Source organism: Lipotes vexillifer, unplaced genomic scaffold, assembly GCF_000442215.2.
Source record: "Lipotes vexillifer unplaced genomic scaffold, Lipotes_vexillifer_v1.1 scaffold519, whole genome shotgun sequence".
Lineage (NCBI taxonomy): Eukaryota > Metazoa > Chordata > Mammalia > Artiodactyla > Lipotidae > Lipotes > Lipotes vexillifer.
In genome coordinates, this window is record NW_006773945.1 from 2288557 (window position 1) to 2294556 (window position 6000).

At 43.3% G+C, this 6000-nt stretch overlaps 1 protein-coding gene across 1 annotated transcript in view; it reads right to left on the reverse strand.

The window, feature by feature from the left end:
* PIK3C2A (phosphatidylinositol-4-phosphate 3-kinase catalytic subunit type 2 alpha) overlaps window positions 1-4022 on the reverse strand; it is a 101944-nt gene extending 97922 nt beyond the window's left edge. Inside the window, exon 1 of the mRNA XM_007448588.1 lies at window positions 3944-4022. The gene's annotated coding sequence lies outside the window, so the exon portion shown is untranslated. The remainder of the gene's footprint in view (window positions 1-3943) is intronic.
* Window positions 4023-6000: the final 1978 nt, after the last annotated feature.

A 6000-nucleotide genomic window follows, 5' to 3' on the forward strand; every position in this document is an offset into this window, starting at 1 on the left:
AACATCTCTAATGTATTATCCTAAACAAGTCACAACTTCACTGGGTCTCATTTTCCTCTTCAAGAAAATGAGAAAAATACCTGCCCCATTTATTTCAGAGAATAAGGTTTGGGGGAGAGGGGAGCATTACTTACTCTATAATCATTAATCAATACAAACGTAAGGAAATAATTTATCATTTTTTAAAATTTTTTAATTTAATTTAATTTATTTATTTTTGGCTGCATTGGGTCTTTGTTGCTGTGCACAGGCTTTCTCTAATTGCAGTGAGCGGGGGCTACTCTTGGTTGCGGTGCTTGGGCTTCTCATTGCGGTGGCTTCTCTTGTTGCAGAGCACGGGCTCTAGGTATGTGGGCTTCAGTAGTTGTGGCTTCAGTAGTTGTGGCTCGCGGGCTCTAGAGCACAGGCTCAGTAGTTGTGGTTTATGGGCTTAGCTGCTCCACAGCATGTGGGATCTTCCTGGACCAGGGCTTGAACCCGTGTCCCCTGCATTGCCAGGCGGATTCTGAACCACTGTGACCAGGGAAGCCCACTTTATCATTGTTAGTCATAGTTATCATGACTAAAATAAGCCTCTGTTTGTTTTTTTTAAAACCAAACTCAATGCACAACAAATTAAGTGAATCAGCACTGTACATCATTTACCAATAATGTAACTTTTGTACTATAAGACTAAAAGAAAGCCATATGTTTAACAGTAGGGATGTTCATTTTATAGTATCTTAATTCATTCTCAAGGTTAAAAAATAAATACACTGCTAAACCAATAATAACTGCCTTCTAATCTATTAAAATCAAGAGTGTTTAAAAACCCCATTCACTTTTGTACCCAAATAGCTGAATTAAAAATTTTAAGAAATCCAAAATGTAGTTTAAAATTGTACAAATCTCCATTTTTAACTGCCTAAAATGTCCATGTGCACTATCTCACTGTATTTTGAATCCATCACATGTTATAAATAACAGACTGCAGAGACAAGGAGAGATACAAAATATATATAAAAACACAAAATAAAGATATTTCAAAATGTGACTGCACCAGACACAGGGAAAACAAAGTTTCTTCTAGTCCCAACCAAAACCCTATGAACAACCTGAAAGATCTCCTACAGCAACATCATTTTCAAGTATGACTATAATTCCAATCAAAAGAGCATCATGTATGACTACTATCAAAACGACTAGAAATTATAAATGACTACATTTATACATTTCTCATAGGCGTTGCTTTTCCTTTTCAAGCAGGAATCCAAGACAGAAAAGAAGAATTTTCACATGCTAGATCTGCATTGTCTAATATGGTATGTACTAACCACAAACACCTATTGAGTGCTTGACAAGTAGCTAGTCCAAAGTAAGATATGTTGTAAGTGTAAAATGTTCACCAGATTTCAAGATTTACCAAGAAAATGTACAATATCTTACATACGTGGCTGTCATTTAATATTTCTACTGGACATCATTGATTTAGATGTAGTCCAACTCTCAAATGAAAAAAACAAGGTACCAGAGGTATTAAACAGCTTGGTAGTATCACAGCAGGGTCTGGAAGCTGATAACCTCTATCCTGCCCTCATTAATAAAAGGAATTCACCCTTTGAGACTCAATTTGAGCATCTCTGTGCTCATGAGATGCACTCATTCCCTCTCCATCTCTCAGCCCAGGTGATCACATCCTTTTCAGTGTTTTGGATCCACAACCCTTATATGCCCTTATAACCATACTGTTATAATCTGTGTTTATCTCCCCCAGATGGACTAGAGAACTTACTGGGGACAAGCACTATCTCATTCATTTTTCTATTACTAGAACCACTGCTGTACCGGACACCCCTATAGGCCCTCTGAAAACAAGATCTTCCATACGGTCAATTCTTAGCCTTACTCAGGTACAACTAACAAATCACATCGTGTACTGTGTGAATGAACTGCACTAAAACATTCACCTTTATCATTTACCTGTCTTAAATTATTTTTGGAATACGGCAAATACAATAAAGATGGATAATTTATATTATCAAAGAAACACAAGTTACAAAACATTAAAAAAAAAGTGCTTCACCCTGTTGCTCTGAAAAGTTTGCTCTGATGCTCTGATAAGAACTCTGAACTCTTGGGAAATTCAATACTCTTGGTTAGGTATAAGTTCATTTATTGAATGTGCTTACTAAGTGCAAAAACATTGGGCTAGATAAAGAAGGATTCCTGGACATGGAAACTGATGCAGCAATCTCCAATTAATTGAAAATTTTAGAACCATTTACAGAAGAGAAAAACAATCATATGCTTAACATACAACTGATTACATAAAGTTATAGTTTCTAGAATGCAAGCATGCCAACTTTTATATTCCATGATATAGAAAAAGTTGTGAAACCTATGGACGAAAACACTATATTGCTTGCCAAGAAAAACTGCAAGCAACATTGCATACAAAACACAAATCACAAGAGATTTTCATAAGAAAAAATTGTTTTAGAATCTACTAACTTAGGCAAAATTACTTGAAGCAGCTCTATATGGGCTTTGTACCTATGTAAAATCACTCATGAATTAGGTTTGAGTTAAATAATTCAGTCAAAATGCTCTTCAGTACTCAAAGACTGTGGTAATAGTCAACAAGCAGTTATCTTCGACGGTACAGACCTCAACCAAGGCACTTCGGTCTAATTTGCTACTACGAATAAGAGCATCAGCCCCAGCCCTGGCAGAGTTGCTGAGAGGTGTCTTATGTGGAAACTTAACCACAAGCCAAGGAGGCAAAGGTACAAAGTCTCTCCTGGAATGAGTGTCCCTGGAGCCCCCTACGGCCGTCCCTCTTTTTATACTACGTCTTCACCACTCTTCTAAGAATAGCTTTCTTTTTCTGCATCTCCTCTAATCTGTGGCTTTGCTGCTCCAGTATGTTACACAATTTTCCCAACAGAACTTTTCTGCCTGACACCAACCTGGAAAGATTTTAGGGCACCTCTTTAAGAAGTAATCTTGGTTCACAGAGAAAGGCCTCCTTCCTTACACCCAATTCAACACCCACTGTTCAAAATAAAAATATAATTACAACCTGAACTTCCATCAGGCTAATATAGGGAAAGAACTACCACAGGCTCTCTCTTCCACGTTCTGTATCTCCAGACTTTATTCCTCACTTACTTTTCTCCTTCCTCATTTCCCTCCTCAATCCCTGCTCCCCCCAGAAAAAACTCCACAGCTGGAGAATCTCGTTCTTAAAGCCAAACCATTTAGTGAGGAAAATAAGCATGCGCTTTTTTCTCTTCAATTATTTATTGTTCCTCCGTCATTCAGGAAGAGTTAAGCAAATATTTTTAATCTGACCGCCCTCCCAGAAAGATGATGCACTAAATACACACTGAAATAATACTGTCTTCCCCGAAGCAAGTGGATTCGCGGCAAAAAAAAAAAAAAAAAAAAGGAACCGGGGTGGGGGTAGGATTGGAGAAAAAGGATCGTTCGCCCCCAAAGCCGGAGATGGGACAAGGAGGAGAAAAGCAGCGGGGGTGGGGGGATGCGGGTCACAGCTGAGAAGTGCAGCACACACAGTCGCCAGAATCCAACAATTCGACCAGAGGGTAGGACCGGCCATCGCGGCTCCGGCCGGGTCCCGAGAACCAGGGGGTGGCTTCTCCTCCCCCCTTGGGACAAAACTAACTCCCAGGCGCGACCCCCTCCGCCCCCGACGAGAGGGTCCTGGTGGGACGCAGGCACCTTCGGAGGGGCAGCTAGCAACGGCCTGGATGGAAACAAGGCCCGGAGGGAGGTAAGTCGATTAGGTCAGCGCCGAGAGTACGGGATGGAGGGTCAGAAGCGGGCACTCGGGGGACTGGGGGCCGCGGCAAGAGACCCTCCCAAGACCCCTGGGGCCCTTCGCCGCCTTTGCAGAGGAGGGTCCCAGGTTCCGGCCCCCACCGCACCTACCGCTCCTCACCTCACGCTGCCTGAGCCTCTGCCTCCACCGCAACCCAAGCCTCCACAGCCGCCACGGTCCGAGCCATTTTCCACTCAGCCGCCTCAGCTGCTACCGAAAGCATCGGCGGACTCTGCGGCCAGCCAAGCAGAGACGTCACTTCCGGCCGGTTAAGCACCGCCTTCCGTGCCCAGGCTTCTTGTGGATTGGCTGGTGTGGACGGCCTACCTGAGGAGTGGGCGGGGCCTGGGTGCGTCGCGTGAGGCTCTAGCTGGGGGAGCGTGGGGGTTTACTTCGGCTTCCCGGGAGTAGTGTCGTGCGGGTTCAGGACGTCTCTCTGTGCAGCCCCAGACCAGTGGAGGGGGTCTCCGGGGACCCCAGTCGGCCACTTCTCAGGCCCGGCGTCCAAAGTTCCCCCCCGCCCAACCACCGAACTGTTCTATTGTTCCCGTGCCCTCTCCTGGGACTCTGCACTCGCCTGTATCTGGGCTGCAGCTCCCAGATTCGTGGTTTTGGCCCCAGGCCCGAGGAGATAAGTTTGTGATTGGAGGACTGAAGGGAACAGGCAAGATATAAAATCGTTCACTCCAACCAGCGTTTACCGAGTCCTCACAGTGGATCAGGTGCTGCGGGGTGTGTAATTAGTAGTCCGCCCATCACGTGGATCGTTTAAAGTGCTTTCACATCAGTGTCTCTTCTAATCCTCACAACAGCCAGGTGAAGAAGATGGCCCAATAATAACTCACAGCCAGACGGCTCTTTTCTACATTACAAAATATCTTCACATACAATCTCCATAATAACACTTTCCTCGTGAGAATTGAATGAGATTATGCTTGTATTTAGCCCTCAAATGTTAGATTAAAAAAATTACATGACCATGTTAAGCAGTTAGGAAAATTAAACCCATTTACAGATGGTGAAGCTGGGGGCATGATTCAAACTCAGTTCTAACTCTAATCCATAGTATTTTTGTCCCTTAAGCAGTAAGAGAACAGCTCCTTCCAGAGGTTCCCAGTCTAATGTGATAGACTAGTATGGGCTGCAATTCTCCGACAGAAAAAAAAAAAAAAATTGTGAGAAAGCTGTAAGAAAAGTAAAACCTCACTTCCAACAAATAGTGGAATATAAATCCGATTTTTCTTTCGTCTTTTTTTTTTTTTTTTTTTTTTTGGAGGGAGGATTTGAAGTGGATGTTGCCCTCTAATCACTGTAATAAACATGCCTGTGCCTCCCAGGAAATGAGAGTGGCTGGAGTTGCTACTCTATGAAGTCTAGAAGCAACTATATGATTATTCCTTGTGGCTGTGGCTACCAACTCTTGTTCCACCCACCCTTCCTACTCCTGGTTTTCCACCAACTCCCCTCCTCCCCCCATGTACACACACTTCCAGGCAGGCTTTACACACTCTCGAAGAATGTCCCTCAGGAATCTGCTTAGTGCTACAGCATTGTTCTGCTTTATCTTCTGATCAAAGGAGGAATTTCTAGAATTGGCAGCTCTTTCAGGAGATTAAAAGGGGAGGGGAAAACCAATTGTCTCAGGCTGATTTCCTAGCTTCTGCCCCAGAATTGAGTGTGCCTTCCTTCAGAAAAGAAGGACGGGGACTTGAGAGAACACTGTGTCTTGAGGGAAGATTATCTGTTTGACTTTTTTGTATCCTTCTTACATTTTTCTTAGGAGAAATATTGTCTCTGGTTCCCAGCAGCAGAGGGCCCTTGCTTGAGTGAGTTCCTTGTTGCAGTTCAGACTTCATTATTTTATTACTGTTTTATTATGGCTCTTGAATGGCCAATACTTCATAGGCTTTGATCAATCAGAAGGGTCCCAGTAAGAAGAGGAAGAAAGGGAGCTTGATGGTTCTCTGGATTCCAAAAAAGCAGCATTCACAAACTACCAGGTGTCAAGAATCTGAAATGGTAGCTCTTGCTTAGCTTATCTCATCTCTCTGGCAATAGGCATATGAAGATACACGTGTGAACAATAGAAACACAAACTTCTAGGAGAAAGTGCAAACTGGTGCTGCTGTCATTTGGAACCAAATAGAACATACCTGGCAGCTGTTTCTCCTCTTTCC